The sequence below is a fragment of the Meles meles genome, unplaced genomic scaffold, assembly GCF_922984935.1.
Source record: "Meles meles unplaced genomic scaffold, mMelMel3.1 paternal haplotype, whole genome shotgun sequence".
Classification (NCBI taxonomy): Eukaryota; Metazoa; Chordata; class Mammalia; order Carnivora; family Mustelidae; genus Meles; species Meles meles.
The window spans coordinates 485,185-497,899 of NW_025721110.1; the positions used below are offsets into that span (position 1 = coordinate 485,185).

The 12,715-nt window shown below is 38.3% G+C and overlaps 1 pseudogene; it reads right to left on the reverse strand.

Moving 5' to 3' along the window:
* Nucleotides 1-11,316: 11,316 nt before the first annotated feature.
* LOC123935980 lies at nucleotides 11,317-12,284 on the reverse strand (annotated as a pseudogene).
* Between the last annotated feature and the right edge of the window lie 431 nt (nucleotides 12,285-12,715).

Sequence of the window (12,715 nt, forward strand, 5' to 3'; positions counted from 1 at the left end):
CACAGATGACATGACTCTTTATATGGAAAACCTCAAAGACTCCACCCCAAACTACTAGAACTCGTACAGCAATTCAGTAACCTGGTAGGATACAAAGTCAATGTACAGAAATCAGTGGCTTTCTTATACACGAACAACGAAAATACAGAAAGAGAAATTAGAGAATCGATTCCATTTACTATAGCACCAAGAACTATAAGATACCTGGGAAAAAACCTAACCAAAGGGGTAAAGTATCTTTACCCAAGGAACTACAGAACACTCATGAAATAATTTGAAGAAGGCACAAAAAATGGAAGACCATTCCATGCTCTTGGATCAGAAGAATAAACATTGTTAAAATGTCTATACTGCCAAGGGCAATCTATACTTTTAATGTCATTCCCATCAAAATTCTAATCGGTATTTTTCAAAGAGCCAAAATTTTTATGGAATCGGAAGTGACCCCAAATTGCTAAGGAAATGTTGTAAAACAAAAACAAAACTGGTGGTCTCATGTTACATGATTTCAAGCTTTACTACAAAGCTGTGATCACCCAGACAGCGTGGTACTGGCATAAAAAGAGACACATAGAGCAGTGGAACAGAATAGAGAGCCCAGATAAGGACCCTCAAATCTATGGTCAAAAAAAATCTTCGACAAAACAGGAAAAAATATACAGTGGAAAAAAGACAGTTTCTTCAATACATGGTCCTGGGAAAACTGGATAGCTATATGTAGAAGAATGAAACTCGACCATTCTCTTACATCTTACACAAAGATAAACTCGAAATGGATAAAAGACCTCAACGTGATAAAGGAATCCATCAGAATCCTACAGGAGAACATAGACAGTAACCTCTTCAATATCAGCCACAACAACTTCTTTCAAGATATGTCTCCAAAGGTAAAGGAAACAAAAGCAAAAATGAACTTTTGGCACTTCATCAATATCAAAAGCCTCTGCACAGCAAAGGAAACAGTCAACAAAATTAAATGGCAACCCACGGAATGGGAGAAGATATTTGAAAATGACAGTACAGACAAAAGGTTGATATCCAGGATCTATAAAGAACTCCTAAAACTCAACACACACAAAACAGATAATCCTATCAAAAAATGGCAGAAGATATGAACAGACACTTCTCCAATGAAGACATACAAATGACTATCAGACACATAAAAAAATGCTCATCATTACTAGCCATCAGCGAGATTCAAATTAAAACCCCATTGAGATATCACCTTACAACAGTTAGAATGGCCAAAATTAGCAAGACAGGAAACAACGTGTGTTGGAGAGGATGTGGAGAAAGGGGAACCCTATTACACTGTTGGTGGGAGTGCAAGTTGGTGCAGCCACTTTGGAGAACAGTGTGGAGATTCCTCAAGAAATTAAAAATAGAGCTTCCCTATGACTCTGCAATTGCACTACCGGGTATTAACCCCAAAGGTACAGATGTAGTGAAAAAAAGAACCATCTGTACCCCAATGTTTATAGCAGCAATGGCCATAGTCACCAAAGTGTGGATAGAACAAAGATGCCCTTCAACGGACGAATGGCTAAGGAAGATGTGGTCCATATACATGATGGAGTATTATGCTTTCTTCAGAAAGGATGAATACACGAGTGTCACAAAAGATGGTGGAAAGTATCAGGCTGAGAACATATCAGGTAGCAGGAAATCAGCTTGATAGCTTATCTAAACATTGCAAACACCTACAAATCCAATGGGAGATCGAAGAGAAGAAGAACAGCAATTCCAGAAACAGATAATCAACCACTTTCTGAAAGGTAGGACTGGCGGAGAAGTGAATCTAAAACGCAGGGAAGATAGACCGCAGGGGGAGGGGCCGTGTCCTGGCAAGCAGAGGAGCAACAGAGCACAAAATCAGGACTTTTAAAAGTCTCTTCCACTGAGGGACATCGCTCCAGAGGCTGAACTGGGGTGAAGCCCACGCGGGGTCAGCGTGGCCCTAGGTCCCGCAGGGTCACAGAAGGATCAGGGGAGTCGGAGTGTCCCAGAGCTCACAGGTGTTAGAATGGAGAAGCCGGCTACAGAGACAGACCCGAGGACTGAACTCTCAGCTCGGGGTTACCTTGAACTGGTCACGAGCTGGGTGAGCTCGGAGCGCGGCTGGAGGCTGGCGATATGGGAGTGATTGGGTGCTGTCCTCTGGGGCACACTGAGGAGTGGTGCCCTGGGCTCCCGGCTCCTCCGGGCCAGACACTAGGAGGCCGCCATTTTCATTCCCGTCCTCCGGAAGTCTATGGAAGGTGTTCAGCGAAAAGAAGCTCCCAAAAGCGAACCCAAGCAGATTACTTAGTCCGGCCCCGGTAAGGGAGGTGCAATTCTGCCTCGGGCAAAGAAACTTGAGCGTCACTACAACAGGCACCTGCCCCAGAAGAACAACAAAATATCCAGCCAGGACGAAGTTCATCTATCAAGGAAAGCAGGTTCAATTCCTAAGACAGCAGTGGAATTCCAGAGGAGGAGAAAGCAAACCACGGACTCATGTCTTCCTCCCCATGATTCTTTAGTCTTGTGGTTAATTCAATTTTTTTTCAATTTATTTTTCTTTCTTTTTTCTTCTTCTGCTAATTTTTTTAAAAACTTTACCCTTTTCTTTTTTAATGTTTTCTGACTAGCTTATCTAAAATATATATTTTTTCTTTTTTTTCTTTATTTCTTTTATTTTTTAATTTTTTTTCTTTTTTTTTTCTGAACCTCATTTTATCCCCTTCCCCCCCCTCCACATTTAGGGGTCTCTTCTGATTTGGTTACAGCGCATTCTCCTGGGGTATTTGCCACCTTTGTAGTATTTTATTTGATCCTTCATATCCTCTTATTTGGACAAAATGACAAGGCAGAAAAAGTCACCAACTAGTATCAAAAGATTAGGATCATTCCCTGGCTATTTTCAGACAACAACGTTCTGAAGCTAGAACTCAATCACAAGAGGAAAGCAGGAAAAAACCCAAATACATGAAAACTCAACAGCATCCTTCTAAAGAATGAATGGGTCAAACAGGAAATGAAAGAAGAATTGAAAAAAATTCATGGAAACAAATGATAATGAAAACACAACGGTTCAAAATCTGTGGAACACAGCAAAGGCAGTCCTGAGAGGAAAAGATATAATAGTGCAAGCCTTTCTCAAGAAACAAGAAAGGTCTCAAGTACACAACCTAACCCTACACGTAAAGGAGCTGGAGAAAGAAAAGAAAGAAATCCTAAACCCAGCAGGAGAAGAGAAATCATAAAGATCAGAGCAGAAATCAATGAAATAGAAACAAACAAACAAACAAACAAAAAAAAAACAATAGAAAAAATCAATGAAGCTAGGAGCTGGTTCTTTGAAAGAATCAATAAGATTGATAAACCCCTGGCCAAACTTATCAAAAAGAAAAGAGAAAGGAAGCAAATAAATAAAATCATGAATGAAAGGAGAAAGATCACAACTAACTCCAAAGAAATACAGACAATTATAAGAACATACTATGAGCAACTCTATGCCAACAAATTGGACAATCTGGAAGAAATGGATGCATTCCTAGAGACATATAAACTACCACAACTGAACCAGGAAGAAATAGAAAACCTGAACAGGCCCATAACCAGTAAGGAGATTGAAACAGTCATCCAAAATCTCCAGACAAACAAATCCTAGGGACAGACGGCTTCCCAGGGGAATTCTACCAAACATTTAAAGAAGAACGATTTCCTATTCTCCTGAAACTGTTCCAAAAAATAGAAATGGAAGGAAAACTTCCAAACTCATTTTATGAGGCCAGCATCACCTTGATCCCAAAACCAGACAAGGATCCCACCAAAAAAGAGAACTACAGACCAATATCCTTGATGAACACAGATGCAAAAATTCTCGCCAAAATACTAGCCAATAGGATTCAACAGTACATTAAAAGGATTATTCACCACAATCAAGTGGGATTTATTCCAGGGCTGCAGGGTTGGTTTACCATCCGCAAATCAATCCATGTGATAGAACACATTAATAAAAGAAAGAACAAGAACCATATGATACTCTCAATAGATGCTGAAAAAGCATTTGACAAAGTACAGCATCCCTTCCTGATCAAAACTCTTCAAAGTGTAGGGAAAGAGGGCACATACTTCAATATGATCAAAGCCATCTATGAAAAACCCACCGCAAATATCATTCTCAATGGAGAAAAACTGAAAGCTTTTCCGTTAAGGCCAGGATCACGGCAGGGATGTCCATTATCACCACTGCTATTCAACATAGTACTAGAAGTCCTAGCCTCAGCAATCAGACAACAAAAAGAAATTAAAATCATCCAAATCGCAAAGAAGAAGTCAAACTATCACTCTACACAGATGATATGATACTATATGTGGATAACCAAAGTCTCCACTTCACAATTACTAGAACTTGTACAGGAATTCAGTAAGTGTCAGGATATAAAATCAGTGCACAGAAATCAGTAGCATTTCTGTACACCAACAACAAAACAGAAGAAAGAGAAATTAAGGAGTCTATCCCATTTACAATTGCACCCAAAACTAGAAGATACCTAGTATTAAACCTTACCAAAGAGGCTAAGAATCTATATGCAAAAAACTATAAAGTACTTATGAAATAAATTGAGGAAGACACAAAGAAATGGAAAAATGTTTCATGATCCTGGATTGGAAGAATAAATATCATGAAAATGTCTATGCTACCTAAAGCAATCGACACATTTAATGTAATCCCTATCAAAATACCATCCATTTTTTTCAAAGAAATGGAACAAATAATCCTCAAATTTATATGGAACCAGAAAAGACCTCAAATATTCAAAGGAATATTGAAAAAGAAAGCCAAAGTGGGTGGCATCACAATTCCGTAATTCAAGCTCTATTACAAAGCTGTCATCATCAAGACACCATGGTACTGGCACAAAAACAGACACATAGATAATGGAACAGAATAGAGAGCCCAGAAATAGACCCTCAACTCTATGGTCAATTAATCTTCGACAAAGCAGGAAAGAATGTCCAATGGAAAAAAGAAAGCCTCTTCAATAAATGGTGCTGGGAAAACTGGACAGCCACATGCAGAAAAATGAAATTGGACCACTTCCTTACACCACACAGGAAAATAGACTCCAAATGGATGAAGGACCTCAATGTGAGGAAGGAATCCATCCAAATCCTTGAGGAAAATGCAGGCAGCAACGTCTTTGACCTCAGCCACAGCAACACCTTCCTAGGAACATCGGCAAAGGCAAGGGAAGCAAGGGCAAAAATGAACTATTGGGATTTCATCAAGATCAAAAACTTTTGCACAGCAAAGGAAACAGTTAACAAAACCAAAAGACAACTGACAGAATGGGAGAAGATATTTGCAAACGACCTATCTGATAAAGGGCTAGTATCCAAAATCTATAAGGAACTTACCAATTCTACACCCAAGGAACAAACAATCCAATCAAGAAATGGGCAGAGTATATTAACAGGCATTTCTGCAAATAAGACATCCAGATGGCCAACAGACACATGAAAAAGTGCTCCACGTCACTCAGCATCAGGGAAATACAAATCAAAACCACAATGAGATATCACCTCACACCAGTCAGAATGGCTAAAATTAACAAGTCAGGAAATGACAGATGCTGGAGAGGATGTGGAAAAAGGGGAATCCTCCTACACTGTTGGTGGGAATGCAAGCTGGTGCAACCACTCTAGAAAACAGCATGGGGGTTCCTCAAACTGTTGAAAATAGAACAACCCTATGACCCAGCAATTGCACTACTGGGTATTTACCCTATAGATAACAACACAGTGATCCGAAGGGGCACGTGCACCCGAATGTTTATAGCAGCAATGTCTACAATAGCCAAACTTTGAAAAAAAACCTAGATGTCCATCAACAAATGAATGGATAAAGAAGAAGTGGTGTATATATACACAATGGAATACTATGCAGCCATCAAAAGAAATGAAAGCTTGCCATTTGTGACGATGTGGATGGAACTAGAGGGTATCATGCTTAGTGAAATAAGTCAATTGGAGAAAGACAACTATCACATGATCTCCCTGATATGAGGACATGGAGATGCAACATGGGAGGTTAGGGTGATAGAAGAAGAATAAATGAAATAAGATGTGATTGGAATGGAGACAAACCATAAATGACTCTTGATCTCACAAAACAAACTGGAGGTTGCTGGTGGGAGGTGGGGTTGTGAGAGTGGGAGAGTTTATGGACATTGGGGAGGGTATGTCTATCGTGAGTGCTGTGAAGTGTGTAAACCTGATGATTCACAGACGTGTACCTCTGGGGATAAAGATACATTATATGTTTATAAAAAAAAAAGAAAGGATGAATACCCAACTTTTGTAGCAACATGGATGGGACGGGAAGAGATTATGCTGAGTGAAATAAGTCAAGCCGAGATAGTCAAATATCATATGGTCTCACTTATTTGTGGAGCAAAACAAAGAACATGGAGGACATGGGGAGATGGAGAGAAGAAGGGAGTTGAGGGAAAGTGGAAGTGGAGATGAACCATGAGAGACAATGTATCTGAAAAACAACTTGAGGGTTTTGAAGGGTCAGGTGTTGGCAGGTTGGGGAACCAGGTGGTTGGTAATAGGGAGGGCATGTATTGCATGGAGCACTGGGTATTGTGCAAAAACAATTACTGCTGTTACCCTGAAAATAAAATAATTAATTAATTAATTTAAAAAATTATTAACTAAGGGTCACCTGGGTGGCTTAGTTGTTTAAGTGTTCAACTCTTGATTTCAATTCAGGACATGATCTCGGGGTCACGAGTTTCATTCCCACTTTGGTCTCTGCTCTCAGCACTGAGTATGCTTGAGATCTTTCTCTCCCTTCTTCCTTGCCTCCTACTGCTTATGTCCTTTCACTCTCTCTCCCCCTCTCTCTCTCTTTTGAACAATAAATAAATAAATAAACAAAATATTTTGTCAAAAAATTTAAATTTTTACAGTGTGTTGTAGTGATTCAATGGAGTTAAAATACATCTCTATGTATTATTTATCTACGTATCAACTATCTATCATCTATGAATCTATCATATCTATATATATTAATCAAATAAATCTATTTTCATTAGAACTAAAAGTAAAGAAGGTCTCAGAATAAAAATACTATCATTTTAATTGATTTATATGAAGCACTGTTATATATAAGTACTTATATGGTTCATATAATTATTGCTCTAAAATTGTATGAATACCAGAATTACCTGGAAAGCCCAGTGGACTGAGTATCTAACTTCGACTTGGGTCATCACCCCAAGGTCCTGGGATTGAAACCCTTTTTGGGATCCATGCTTCATGCAAGTTTTCTTCTCCCTCTCCCTTTGGCCATCCCCCTCATTCTCTTTTTCTCAAATAAATAAATAAAATCTTTAAAAATATAAAAGTCTACATATACCAAATGTTGAATATTATCAACTTTCATTTCAGCACTAAAGCAAATAATTAGTTTCAAAAGAAATATTATAAACATGAGAATGGAAAATAAATAACTGGGAAAACAGAAATAACATAAAGAGAATTTAAAAAGATAATGAGCACTGGTCTTATATGCAATAACATAAAAAATAAAAATAAATAAACAAAAAACAAATGTTTTGAAAACAGTAAAAAATATAATAAAATTTTGGCAAAACTAGTCAAGATTATAAATGAGAGCCACAGAGGCACCTGGGTGGCTCAGTGGGTTAAGCCTCTGCCTTCAGCTCAGGTCATGATCTTAGTAGGGTCTTGGGATTGGGCCCTGCATTGGGCTCTATGCTCAGCGGGGATCCTGCTTCCTCTTCTCTTTCTGCCTGCCTCTGCCTACTTTCGATCCTTCTCTCTCTGTCAAATAAATATTTTTTTTAAAATGAGAGCAACATATAAGAGTTTTCTTATTCTATTTTTAAGATAGTGCATTGCTGTTACATCTTGATTCCTATATATAGGGGTGCACATTGCTCTCCTTTTTAATATTTATGAGATTTGTGTAATTTGATGAAATTAAAAAATATTTTATGATGAGAATTGGGAGTTATATGCAACTAATGAATTGTGGAACACTACATCAAAAACTAATGATGGGGTGGTGCCTGTGTGGCTCAGTGGGTTAGGCCTCTGCCTTCAGCTCAGGTCATGATCTCAGGGTACTGGGATCAAGCCCCACATCGGGCTCTCTGCTCAGCAGGGAGCCTGCTTCCCCCTCTCTCTCTGCCTGCCTCTCTGCCTACTTGTGATCCCTGTCTGTCAAATAAATAAATAAAATCTTTATAAAAAAAAAACTAATGACGGGGGCACCTGGGTGGCTCAGTGGGTTAAAGCCTCTGCCTTCAGCTCAGGTCACAATCCCAGGGTCCTGGGATTGAGACCCTCATAGGGCTCTCTGCTAAGCAGGGAGCCTGTTCCCCCCCGCCTCTACCTGCTTGTGATCTCTGTCAAATAAACAGATAAAATATTAAAAGAAAAAAACAACTAATGATGTACTATATACTGGCTAACTGAACATAGATTTAAAAAATGAAAGAAAAGAAAGAAAGAAAGAGGAAGTAAGAGAGAAAGAAAGAAAGTAATGTGTTACCACTATGATGGAAAAAATCAATTTTGTAACTAGACCATTTATTTACTGTTATGTTATGTTATGTTATGCTATGTTATGTTATGTGTTATGTTATGTTATGTTTATGTTATGCTATGATATGTTGTTATGTTATGTTTTTATAAATCTGAGAACACAAGAAAGAGAATTTTACAATATTATTAGTAAATAAGCTTGTCAAGGTAAAGAAGTAAGTCTGACCTCTCTAAAAAATGACATAAATATTAAGACATAGGAAATTTAGGTTGTGATACAACTTTTAATTAAGCAGAAATCATAGGTTATATACTGTATATATGTATTAAAGTCCAACAAATTGCCATAAACTAATGGCTAACACCACAAATTTATAAAATCATAAGTAAAAGTTTTCCATGTGTTTAAAGTGTGCCCACAACTTAGTTGGATCCTATGCTTTAGGTTTCACAAGGCTGAATTCAATTTTGGCTAGTCTGAGTTCCAATCTGTGGCATGGAATCCTCTTCCGAAACTATGTGGCTGTTAGATTTATTTCCATGCAGGTGTAGAATGCATGTTGGCTTACTTCTTCAGGGCCAGCACCAGAATTTCTTTATTTTCAAAAATAATGCCAATTCATGAGTTCTAACCAATATTGTAGTTTAATAAGCTATGAAGTAAGGCAAACAGAAAAGACATAACTGGAAATTAAAAGAAGAGATTTTTATTTCTGCAAAATATTTTTGAATGTGGAAATTATATACTTATGGATAAAATATGTTTTATAAGGTTGTCAATAAACAATAATTTACTTAATATGAAAAAGTATGACATCGAATATGGCAACTATCTGACAATAGATGTGCATATGTCTTTGAGAGTTCTGTATAGAGCACCATTAAAGTAATATAATGTTGTCTAGAAGATAATAGGTAAATACCTATTGCTCATCTTAATATGATAAAATATCGTTTTTTCTACTTTGTCTTTTGCACATTTTACTATCAAATTACAGATAAGTATTTAGTATGCTGTGCTCTCTTGATCCCAAAATGAGGCAAAGACTCCAACAAAAAGGAGACTTTCAGACATAGCAATATCTCTGTGTTCCCAATGTCTATTAATTTTAATATTGTTTCAGTTTTTTTTAACTTTTCAGTCCAGATTATATTTGAGGATATTAATTTTTTGCATGGTTGTAACACATTAATTGAATCATTCTGCAGAATTTATCAAATAAATATTCCTTTGCTACTGATTTGAAAATCTATGTCAATTAGATTCTAAATTGTAACCATACAATTAAAGGTGATTTTTTTATTTTACTTTTTATTTTATTTATTTTTTAAAAAATTTTATTTATTTATTTGTCAGAGAGAGAAAGGGAGAGAGAGCGAGTAAGCACAGGCGGACAGAGTGGCAGGCAGGGGCAGAGTGAGAAACAGGCTCACTGCCGAGTGAGGAACCTGATGTGGGACTCGATCCCAGGACACTGGGATCATGACCTGAGCCGAAGGCAGCTGCTTAACCAGCTGAGTCACCCAGGCGTCCCAAAGGTGATTTTTTAACTGTGATTATTCACTTGACAATCTAATATTCAAATTCAGATGCTGTTTATAAACAATATTAAGATCACAAGGAGCTGCTAATAAAATCTTAGAGTTTTATTAAAATGTTTTAGTTTAGAATTAATAGAAAATTAGAAAAGTATCTATTTTTACTATGAGGTAACAAGAAAACAGTTCCAAAATATTCCTTTACTAAAGTTTACATATTTTTATAATTATAGTATAGTCTTTTTAATAATCATTTTCTGATCAAAAGAATATGCATCCTGGGGCACCTGGGTGGCTCAGTGTGTTTAAGCCTCTGCCTTCAGCTCAGGTCATGATCTCAGGGTCCTGGGATCGAGCCCCACATCAGGCTCTCTGCTAAACAGGGAGCCTGCTTCTTCCTCTCTATCTGCCTGCCTCTCTGACTACTTGAGATCTCTGTCAAATAAATAAATAAAATCTTTTTTAAAAAAAGAATATGCATCCCTTTTTGCAATTTCTATTTCTTCATCTATTTTCTTCAACAAGAAAGACACACTATCAGAAGAAGTTACTACTATTACCTGACCTCTAGCACAGAAGCAACATTAGTAAAGTTCATCTTGTATCTTTGTGGACCAATATTTGAAATGTCTATACATTATGCATTGCTCTTCACAAATGTAGCTATCATCTATCAGCATAGACCATGATTATGATACCACTGATTACAGGCTCTATTTTGTTCATTTGCCCACATGATTCATTTATTCTTTAGCAGGAAGCCTGTATCTCCTAATCCTCTTCACCAATTTTTACCATCCCCCCACCAGTCTCCTCTCTGGAAACCATCAGTTTGCTCTCATATATAAAGGTCTGATTCTGCTTTTTGTTTGGTTATTTAATTGATTTTTTTGGATTGCATGTATATGTGAATTCATATCGTATTTGTCTTTAATTTATTTCACTTAGCATCATACACCCTAGGTTCACCAATGTTGAACAAATGACAAGATCATATTTTTTTTTGCCTCAGTACAGTATACTTTATTGATGGTACACTACATGTTAGGGTTCCCCAAACCCTTTCCCTTCTTCAGGGGGTTTGGGATGGAAATGGTGAAGGTTGGGAGATTCTCTGTCTTCGGGGGTTAAGTTAGGGCAGGGACTCCCCTGAAGTTGAGAGCCTCTCTTTTCCTCTTGCTCGCACTGGGGCTAGTAGTCCAGGGGCTCTTACTCCTTGGAGGACACATGGACCATAAAGTCTACCACCCAGTTGTAGTCAATTTATTGTCATACCAGGAAATGGGCTTGACAGTGTGATCATTGAGAGCAAAGCCCGCCCTGGCATCAAAGGTGGAAGAGTGGGTGTCACTATGAAAGTCATAGGAAACAACGTGGTCTTCAGTGTACCCGAGGATTCCCTTGAGGTGGCCCTCTAATGTCTGCTTCACGACCTTCTTGATGCCATCATATTTGACAGCTTTGTCTAGGTAGCAGGTCAGATCAAGAAGGACATTTTGGGCCATGCCAGTGAGCTTCCCATTCTTCTCAGGAATGAACTTATCTACAGCCTTGGCCATGTCAGTGGAAGCAGGGATGATGTTCTGGGCAGCCCCTCAGCCATCATGCCACAGCTTCCCAGAGGGGTCATTCATGGTCTTGTAGGTGGCAGTGATGACATGGATGGTGGTCATGAGTTCCTCCACGATGCCAAATTTGTTATAGATGTTCTTGGTCAGAGGATACAAGTGGTTGGTGGTGCAGGAGACATTACTGACAATCTTGAATGAGTTGTCATATTTATGGTTCACACCCATCATGAACATGTGGGCATCAGAAGAGATGATGACCCTCTTGGCCCTGCCCTTCAAGTTAACCCCAGAATTCTCCATGGTGGTGAAGAGCCCAGTGAACTCCACAACATATTCATCACCAGCATCATCCTATTTAATGCTGGTGGGATCTCACTTCTGGAAGATGGGGTTGGACTTTCCATTGAAGACAAGTTTCCTGTGCTCAGCCTTGACAGTGCCGTGGAATTTGCCATGGGTAGAATCATACTGGAAGATGTAGACCATGTAGTAGAGGTCAATGAAAGGGTCACTGATGGCAACAATATCCACTTTGCCATAATTAAAAGCAAATCTGGTGACCAGGTGCCAAATATAGCCAAATCTGTTCACTCTGACCTTCGCCATTGTGTCTCAGGGACATGGCTGACACTTCATGAGAAGAAGTGGCTGTTTGATAAATGAGGAGGAGCAGAGAGCCAACATCACTTTCAAATTTTATGGATAAGAATATTTCATGATGTGCATATACTGCATTTTTACAATTTATTAATGAATATTTGGGCTGTGTACACAGCTTGGCTATTGTAAACTATGCTGCAATAAACATATGGGGGCATGTATATTTTAAAATTTTGTTAAAATTTCAGTTAGCAAACATACACTGTAATACTAGTCTCAGATGTACAATAAAGTGATTCAACACATCCATATAACATGTAGTGCTCATAAGAACATGTGCCTGCTTAATACCCATCACCTCTCCTCTGGTAACCCTCAGTTTGCTCTCTGTAGTTAAAAGATTGTTTTGTGGCTTGCCTCTCTCTCTCTCTCTCTCT